Source organism: Bison bison, unplaced genomic scaffold (assembly GCF_000754665.1).
Source record: "Bison bison bison isolate TAMUID 2011002044 unplaced genomic scaffold, Bison_UMD1.0 scf7180017864109, whole genome shotgun sequence".
Taxonomy (NCBI): Eukaryota; Metazoa; Chordata; class Mammalia; order Artiodactyla; family Bovidae; genus Bison; species Bison bison.
This window is the reverse complement of record NW_011494681.1, coordinates 1,390,223-1,400,135: the sequence shown is the minus strand read 5'-3', so window position 1 is coordinate 1,400,135 and position 9,913 is coordinate 1,390,223. Positions and strand designations below refer to the sequence as shown.

The 9,913-nt window shown below is 40.2% G+C and overlaps 1 long non-coding RNA gene across 1 annotated transcript in view; it reads left to right on the top strand.

Annotated features, from left to right (window-relative positions):
* Positions 1 to 2,197: 2,197 nt before the first annotated feature.
* LOC104987934 overlaps positions 2,198 to 9,913 on the top strand; it is a 14,200-nt gene continuing 6,484 nt past the window's right edge. The window contains exon 1 of the long non-coding RNA XR_825183.1: positions 2,198 to 3,198. This is a non-coding gene — a long non-coding RNA (uncharacterized LOC104987934). The remainder of the gene's footprint in view (positions 3,199 to 9,913) is intronic.

The window sequence follows — 9,913 nt, the reverse complement described above, 5'->3', positions numbered from 1 at the left end:
AGCCACAAATGCAAACTACATACATATTTTTAAGTTTTCTGGAATCTGTATTAAGAAAGTAAAAGGAAACAGGTTGGATCAATTTTAATCACATTATTTGACCTAATCCACAATCTTATCATCTCAACACATAGCCAATATTATAAATTATTAAAGACATACTTTACTTTTGGGGCGATGGGATGCAGAATTAAGTCTTCACAGTCTGATGTGCATTTTGTCCTCATAGAACATCTCATTTGGAACCAACCACATTTCAAGTGCTCAGTAGCCCCACATTGGACAATATGTGCATGCTTACTGAGTCGCTTCAGTCCTGTCTGACTCTTTGCCACCCCATAGACTGTATCCCACCAGGCTCCTGTGTCTATGGGATTCTCCAGGCAAGAATACTGGAGTGGGTGGCCATGCCCTCCTCCAGGGGGTCTTCCTGACCCAGGGATCAAACCTCATCTCTTATGTCTCCATCTTTGGTAGGTGGGTTCTTTACCACTAGTGCCACCTGGGAAGCCCCTTGTTGGACAGTATGGTTCCTAGTAACTAGTGCATCTTAACCATTTGTTCTTCCCCAGTATATCTAAGGGATCGGCATCCCTGGGGGCTCAGTGGTAAAGAATTTGCCTGCCATGTAGGAGACCCAGGTTCAATCCATGGGTTAGGAAGATCCCCTGGAATAGGGCATGGCAACCCACTCCACTACCGTTTCCTAGAGAATCCCATGGACAGAGGAGCCTGACAGGCTGCAGTCCGTGGGCCTGCACAGAATCAGACATGGCTGTAGTGACCAAGCAGCAGCAGCAGCATACCTGAGGGATATGATAAATTTCCAACAATAATAGTAACTCATTAAGGCTACATTTTCTGGAAAATATATGAACAGGCCACCCTTTGTCCATTTGTATTAGGGGCTCATTGAGCTGGAGCAGGTAGTTTCATACTTAACCAGATGAAAATTGTTATAGTCTTGGCAGAAAAGACAGTTCCAAGTATAGTACAATGTCCTGTCCATGTTAACCTAATGTCTGAATCCTATGGATTTATAGGCGACATTGGGGTAGGAGAAGGGGAGCAGAAGGAACTGTTTTAACAGTGACTCAAAGGAAACTAGGAATCAACAGCATTTGGGGTGGGAAGGGGCTCTCTAACAGAGTGACTTCCAAGTCCTCAGTAAGAAGAAGTCACGTGTTTTTTCTGCATCTTGCAGAATGGTGCTCACCTTCTATATGGTAGGGGCTGCAGACCCCCAGCTATGTAGGAACAGTGATGCCCAGCAGACGGGGGAAGATGCAGAGCAGTGGGGTGGCTTGGAAGAAGTGTCCTTGTTCAGTGAGTACATGTGAAGCATGATGGGAGCTTCTAGAAACACTGGCAAAATGGAACTTAAAATGGGAGGCTGAGGTCCATATAAGCATGTGGGACAGAGCCCCCAGCAGTACCTGGTTGATTATTGTTAGGGTGACCTCATTACATGGATAAATTGTGTAGGGGTTCAGATGATTAGCCAGGGATCTCAGGGTAAGCTACATAGACCAAAGCAAGCTTGCACCAAGCTAGGTCTGGTGACTTTGGTTTTGTAAAGATGGAGGAATTGGGTGATAGGGCAACGGGAGAGGGTGATTTGTTTTCAGGAGAGGAAGCAACTTGAAAAAAGATCCAAGTGGGCAAGAAGCATTTTGGCAGAAGCTGTGTCTGCCTAAAGGAAGATAGGGGGAGCTACAGCTGCAAAAGATGGACAGAATCTGACCATGTTGGACCTAAAATATAAGACTTAGAACTTTGGACTTTGCTTCATAGGATATGGGGAACCCTTGAAAGTTTTTTTTTTTTAGCATGGTGATGTTATGATTAGATTGTTTATTACAGAGAAAATAATTTAGCAGCTGAGTGTAGAACAAAATATCCTGAGAAAAGACTAGAAGCCAGACCAGCTTTGCTGCCCTCAGGAAGGGTGAGTTGCTACCTGGACCTGGAGTGAGGGTTGGGAGTAAAGGTAAAGCAAAGATTTGAGAGCTGGCAAGAGTGGAACTAATAGCACTTCTGAAGGATGGTTGCAGAGGTGGGAAAGAAGGAAAGGAAAAGTGTGAAAGACAGGGGCTGGTACTCAGCTGGTACTCAGGGAAGCAATGAAGGAAAGGAGAGAGACTAGGGAGAAAGGCGAGAGAAATGGGAGACAGAAAGAGAGCCAGAGACAGACAGACAGACTCCTCTTCCCTCTCAGATAGAGGAGAGGGAAGAAAGACACAGATAATACCCAGTTTTGAAGCCAGTAGCTGGTGCAGTCAGTGGTGAGAACTTTAACAGAAATAGGGAAACACTCAGAAAAATCTGTTTACTTCAGTTTACTTTAATCCAGGTCTTGGAATCATCACCTCATTAGGACTGTGCATTGAAACTGAAGGCCAATGGCTAAATTTGTTCTGATTGTGACCCTTCTCTGGTACTTACTGGGAGAACTGTGGGCAGCAAAACAAGTGTCCTTGATGAGACCATCCTACTGTTAAATGATAAACTATACCTGTTGCTAGGAGACATATTCCACCATCTTCTGCTGAAGAAGAGAGATGCCTAACTTCTAATCAGGTCAGCTATTGTTCAGAAAGGACTTCTAATTCAACCCAAGACAGATTTTGCTCAATTTTAGATTGTTTTTGGAGAGACAGCAATTCCCTGACTCCCTCCTCAGCCCCTGCCAGGGCAGCAACATCCACAGCCATCCCAGGTGGGTCTATGCCTGTGTCACAGATGCAGCTGTGGAAGCAGCTGGTCCACTTGTTCAATGCTCGCAGCCTCACATATCACCATACCACTTCCAAGAGATAGATTCAAAGCCTGAATTTAGAGAAATGGCTAGAAATCATCTGCAGGGGAAAATGCAGGCCTTTCTTTCACATTATTGAGAGAGAGAAGGGAAGGAGGAAAGAGAGGAGAGAGAAAGTACACTGTGGTAACATGAATAGGAAAAAAGAAATTTCCACTTATGCTTTATCTATGGCTCACATTTTGACCATTTCATAATCATTCTTTCGTATGCTTTGTGGAAGAGACGTATTAAGGGATTTGAAAAACTCATTTACTATCCTGGCATTCTCTTGATAAGAAATTTACCCTTTTGTTTTCCCCAGAAAAAAATCTAACAACTCTGGACTGTTGACAAACATTCCCTTTTGCGGTCGCAACTCGTCTTGAAGCCAAAATGAGGTAATCAAAATTTTATAAGTAAAAAAAAAAAAAAAAATTTCTAAGTAAATATGTAATTGCCCTAATTTGCATATTATTTGCATGACTAGGGTTGCAGGGATTTTTCTCCTCCTTCTGTGGCAGAAACCCAACCACAGGACCTTCTTGGATTTCAACTTGTATCTAATTTCCTGCCTTAGACACACAGTGCTAAGAGAATTTTCCCGGACATTTAATCTGACCCTTACCCACCCCACCCCCCATGATCTCTCAGTCTTCCTATTATAAGCAAATTGAAATACTCAAACTTCATCCTGCACCATAGCAGGAAATCTATTCTCTTCCAGAATATTCCAGAAGACTCTGGAAAGTGATTTCTTACTGCGTAGCGATAGCTTCTGAAGGCTTCTGCTTCTCTCTCCTGGCTTTGCTCTAAGAATACAATTTCTCCTTCATTTCCTAAGGAACTGCTAATACAGTCTAAACTGCATGTTTAATCAGTTTACTAAAGATGAAGATAGTAAAGAGAATTAAAAAGCAGAAAACAAAAATGTAAAGCTCTCAAATATCATAGTCCTATCCTGTTATCCTGTTTCATAAGTCCTTCTTTACCTTTCTTCCTTGGGTTCTGGCTTGTTGCTAATTGTTTCACTCACATCTTTGCTCTTCTCTCCAAATCCCCAGCTACTAAATTGCAGTGGAAAATGAAAATCCATTAACTAAGGCAATTAACAAAAATCTAATGCTTCTCCAGATACTTATCCACAACTTTCGGCTTAAGGAAGAGTGCTTTTTACTTTGTTAAGATGATTTTCACCTCCTTTTGTTTTTTTAGAATAGTTTTCCACATTTCAAGTTAGTGGAATGCCTTATCATAGACAATCAAAAATTCCTTTAAAGTCTTTCTTTAAGAAGAGATGTGGGCATGCTCAGTCTCTTCAGTCATGTCTGGCTTTTTGCGACCCCATGGACTGTAACCTGCCAGGCTCCTCTGTCCATGGAATTCTCCAGGAAAGAATACTGGAGTGGGTTGCCATGCTCTCTTCCAGGGGATCTTCCCAACCCAGGTACCAAACCTGTGTCTCCTGCATCTCCTGCATTGGCAGGCAGATTCTTTACCCCTGAGGCTCTGGGGAAGCCCTAAAAAAGAGGTATTACCCTCTACATGTGTATCAACCACTCCCACCTAACAACAACCACAGTCTGTAGGCAGATTTTTGTTCTCCAAACAGAACCATTCTGAAATATATACTTCTCTGCTGTCCTCAATATCCTTATTTCTATTTAGTGGAACAGAGGGGGAAAAAGAATGCCTATCTCTGGAATTAGAGAACCCATGAAGGAAAAAACAGCCAATAAAGAAGTTAATTATAAATATTATTCAAACTCTTTAAACTATGTGAAGGAAGATGATGTAATGGGAAAACTACATGCTTGGGGTTCTGGCAGATGACAGACCTGCATTCAAATCCAAGTCTAAGAACTGTTTGCTCTGTATTCTTGGGCAAGTTACTAACTTTTGTAAAATAGCAGTAAACGTGCCTGCAACATGGGTTGTTGTGAAAATTGAGAAATGTATGAAGCACTTGGAATCTAATAAGGGGCTCGGGAAATAGTCCTTCTTGTCCCACTTCTCAGACCAGTAAACTGCTATTGTTAGTCAATATATTAACTGGTGCCTTAAATGCCTTGGATTATTAACCAATGAAATAAACTGTTCCATTAGTCAGTTTAGAAGCCCAGCCCAGTCAGACTCTCACCTATTCTCCACTCTTCCTGTTCTTTTACTCTCTTTCCCATCCCGCCTCTGTTCTTTCTACTCTCCACCCCTTTCTCCTCACTCTCATTTGCTTCTTGCTGTGTAATGGCAAACTGTCTATTGTACGGTGCCAAAATAGAGTTAGGTGCTTATTCTAATTATTGAATAACATCTTATATTCCCTCCTTTTCTTAATTCAAGAAAAGTTGTCTTTAAAGTTGTCTAGGAAGCATAGAGTATAAACTGGCTTTAAGTGTGCTCAGTTGCTCAGTTGTCTGACTGCTTGTGACCCCATGGACTGTAGATTGCCAGGCTCCTCCAACCATGGGATTTCCCAAGCAAGAATACTGGAGTGGGTTGCCATTTCCTACTCCGGGGGATCGTCCCAACCCAGGGATTGAACCCAAGTCTCTTGTGTCTCCTGCATTTACCACTGAATCTCCTGGGAAGAACCACCTGATCTGAGCTGATTTGGGGAGGTGGGGATGGAAGATTCTGGTCCTCAATAACAAAGAGATTCCTTACCCTGGTTTCAACCACTTTGCTTCGTATTTTATTATTATATGCTCAGTAGTTACACATCTGCAGATATTGTAGAATGAACAAACAGGAAATCATAATTTTTCTGCCATCACCCATCCAGGTGTTGAAAACCTAGGAGTCATCCTTGACACCTCACTTTCTTTCCTACCCCACAGCCTTTTGGCTTTACCTTCAAGATAGATTCTGTGTCTACTCACTTTCCCTCATGTCCAGGGCCACTACGCTAGCTTCCTGGATTTCTCAAAAAGCCTCTTACTAATTGCTTTGTGCCTACCTGCCAGCCCCCCAGAAGTCTCCAGACTAGGGAGGATGTGCAAACCAGCCAGAGTAGGGTTGATAGATTTAGCAAATAAAAACACAGAACACGCAAATAAAAAGTAATTTAAGATTATCAAGTACTTTTCAGTTGTATAAAATGTTATTAAAATTATTTTTATACTGAAAAATTATTCATTGTTTACCTGAAACTCAAATTTAACTGGGTATCCTGTATTTCTTTTTGGCAATCCTAAATTATAATCATTTCTTTAAAAATATAGATGATGAGATGGAATGAAAATAATAGAGTGTGAAAATGATAATTACTTATAGAATTACAGGGATTAGAAATATCTGATGGCCAGCCTGTGGATTAAGAACTCTCTCTCCCAAATATTTTTTAGCCACATGTACTATGTACTGTACTCTATAAATGAGAGCTGTGGTCAATCTAGAGAGATGAATCTCTACAAGAATTTTTACCTACTAGATTTGCAACAGTAAAACAGCCCAAGAACCCTGCACATAGGCACATTCATATAGGTGCATTATGTACATTTTTTTAGAAATAAATTCTATTTTGGAATATTTTAGATGCAAAAAAAGTTACAAAGATAGTACAGAGAGTTCTGGAATATCCTTCACCTACTTTTCCCCAGTGCTAACATTTTGCATAATCATGATACTTTTGTCGTAAGTTGCTTTCACTAGCATCCTGTTTCTGTCCCTAGATACAACGCAGGACCCTATGTTGTGTTTAGTTGTCGTGTCTTCTTAAACTCCTCTAGTCTGTGCTAGGTTCTTAATCTTTTCTTGTTGTTCCGTGACATTGATAGTTGTGAAGAATATCAGGAGATGGTTTTAACAAAAATTTCCCTCTCCACTTCCGGATAAACACCTGGTTTAGAATCACAGAGATGGAAGGGGGAAAAGCATAGAGGTTTAACGTTAGGACATCTAAGTTCTGATTCTGCATTATTTAATTCCTTCAGCACTGGAGAAAAAAGTGCTGAAGGAATTATATAATTATAAATATATAAATTTATAATTATATAATTATAAAAAAGTCTCACTTTCTTTATCTGTTTTAAAGTGGGCATATTGTTACCTTTCTCCCTGGGTTTTATAAAGTTTAAATGAGATAATGTTCAGGAAAGAGATTTATGGTGAAGCATCAAATATATGATCATCAAAAGGAAATTTATATTTCTAATGTCTGAGTTTTCCTATCCTGCAGATTTGTGTAAAGTGGAGGTGGAAACCAATAACATTCTATTCCAGGAATTTTCAAATAAAATTCTCAGAAGGCTCTCCAAAAGAAAAAAGTGAAAGCATAAATCAGATCATACCAATCCACCAATGATGTTCCACTGTTTTCTAAATAAAGGCCAAACTCTTTGCCAAGGTTTTTCTAGACTGACACCATCTATGCCTCTGGCCTCAGACCTGTCATTTGCTCACTCTGCTCATCGAGCTGGCCCTCTTCCTGTTCTTACATCCAGTCAAGCCCACTGAATCTGCCATATCCTTTGCCTGGAATTCTCTTCCTTAGACCGTTACCTGCTGGCTCCTCCTTTCAGTCAGACCTTGACTCATGTGTCTACTCTTTGGTGGGTCTTCACTGTCCTCTCAGTCTAAAGCATGCCCTCCATCAATCCCTGTCACATCACTTGGTATTTATTTATTTATCTGACTGCACCAGGTCTTAGTTACTGCATGTGGAATCTAGTTTCCTGACCAAGGATCAAACCCAGGGCCGTCCTGCATTGGGAGTGTGGAGTCTTAGCCACTGGACCACAGGGAAGTCCCATATCATTTGGTTTTATTTTTCATAACACACACCCCATTCTGAGATTCTCTTGCCTGTTATCTGTCTCCTTTACTGAGCTGCATGAAGTCCGGGAATTTGTCCAGCCTTTTTCCTGTTTCATTCCCAGCAGCTAGAATAAATTCCCAGCTGATAGGTAGGTCCTCAATAAATACTTGTTGAACAAATGACTCTATAACTCTAGCTGAACAAAGAGGTAGGTCCATCCTACCTTGGTAACAGGTAACAGCAGGTAACTTGGTAACAGCAGCTTGGTAACACTGCTCTGTCAATCCATGTCACCAGTTCAGTTGGCGCCTCTATGAAGACAGGCAGGCACAGTGGCCCAGAGAAGATGAGAGAAACTGCATTATTGCTTGTTGCATATTCTGCAGTATTGCATATTCTGTACTTTGTTGACTCAACTGCCTGCACTTACAGGCTATGAACAAAATTTCCACGATCCATCTTTAGGTGAAAAAAGCATGTTGCAAAGTTGTATATATAGTCTGACCCTTGTAATACTCATACACAATAAAAATTTGTTGAATGAATCATGTTTTTTCAAAAATGTGTTTATATACAAATGTCTGGAAAATGACCAGAAAAAACAAACAACCAAATGTAAAAAACAGTAAGTATTCTTGGGAATGAGATTGAGTAATACTTTTTTCCTTTGTATCTTTAAAATTTTTATATCATGAGAACAAAATTATAATAATTTCTATAATAAAAAATAGCAATAAAATTATTTCCATTTTTACAAGAAGAAAAAGGATTTACCTATAAGAAAATTGATATTTGAAATGAAGTACATGAAAAGATATGAACAGATGGTGGACAGAAAAGGAACTACAAATGACTTTCAAATATATGAAGATATGCTCATTCTCAAAGAAACATGAATTAAAACTACTCCAAGAAGTTTTTTTCACCTATTTGACAAAAATCCCAGCTCAATTATACAATCTGAATCAAAGCTTGATAATACATTGATTGTGGTTTATTAATCTTTTAGTCTTTTCTTACATCTCCAGGGCATTGCCCAAATGGTTATTTCATTGCTACTTTTTCTTTTAACTCTAGAGAAGTGGTTCCTAAATGCTGTGTTTTAGAATCCCTTGGTGGGCATTTAGAAATCCTGGTGCTCTCATGAAAAGATGTTCAGCATCACTAATTATTAGAGAAATGCAAATCAAAACTACAGTGAGGTACCACCTCATACCAGTCAGAATGGCCATCATTAAGTAACAAATGCTGGAGAAGGTGTGGAGAAAGGGGAACCCTCCTACACTGCTGGTGGGAATGTGAGTTAGTGCAGCCACTATGGAAATCAGTGTGGAGGTTCCTCAGAAAACTAAAAAGAGAAATACCATATGATCTAGGAACCCCACTCCTGGGCACACGCCTGGACAAAACTCTAATTCAAAATGATTCATGCACCCCTATGCTCATAGCAGCTCTAGTCACAATATTCAAGACACGGAAACAATCTAAATGTCCATTGACAGATGATAGTTGAAGACGGACATTTATACAACAGAATACTGCTCAGCTATAAAAAAAAGATGAAATAATGCCATTTGCCACAAAATGGATGCAACTGGAGATTACCATACTAAGTTAGGTGAGTCAGAAAGAGAAAGACAAATACCATATGATATCACTTATATGTGGAGTCTAAAATATGGCGCAAATGAACGTATCTGCAAAACAGAAATAGACTCGGACATAGAGAACAGACTTGTGGCTGCCAAGGGGAGAAGGGGTGGGGGAAGGGAAGAGTAGGCATGTGGGACTAGCAGATGTAACTATTATATACAGGATGGATAAGCAAGATCCCACTCCATAGCACAGGGAACTATATTCAGTATCCTGTGCTAAACCATAATGGAAAAGAATATTAAAGAAAGAATGTCTATATGTGTATAACTGTGCCACTTTGTTGCATAGCAGAGATTGACACAACATTATAGATCAACTACAATAAAAAATTAAAAAAGAAGTCCCCGTGCCCACCTATACCAACTAAATCAATGTTTGGGGGAGTGGAAACCAGGCATAAATATTTTTTTGAAGATCTTCAGATTTCAATGTCCAGCAAAGTTTGGAACCCATGCTACAATGTTTCTAGTCCGTGCTCTCAGTATTGAGAGGAAGCCCTTAGTACTGAGCCCTCTTAATATTACTTTGCCAACCAAGGTCCGTCTAGTCAAGGCTATGGTTTTTCCTGTGGTCATGTATGGATGTGAGAGTTGGACTGTGAAGAAAGCTGAGTGCTGAAGAATTGATGCTTTTGAACTGTGGTGTTGGAGAAGACTCTTGAGAGTCCCTTGGACTGCAAGGAGATCCAACCAGTCCATTCTGAA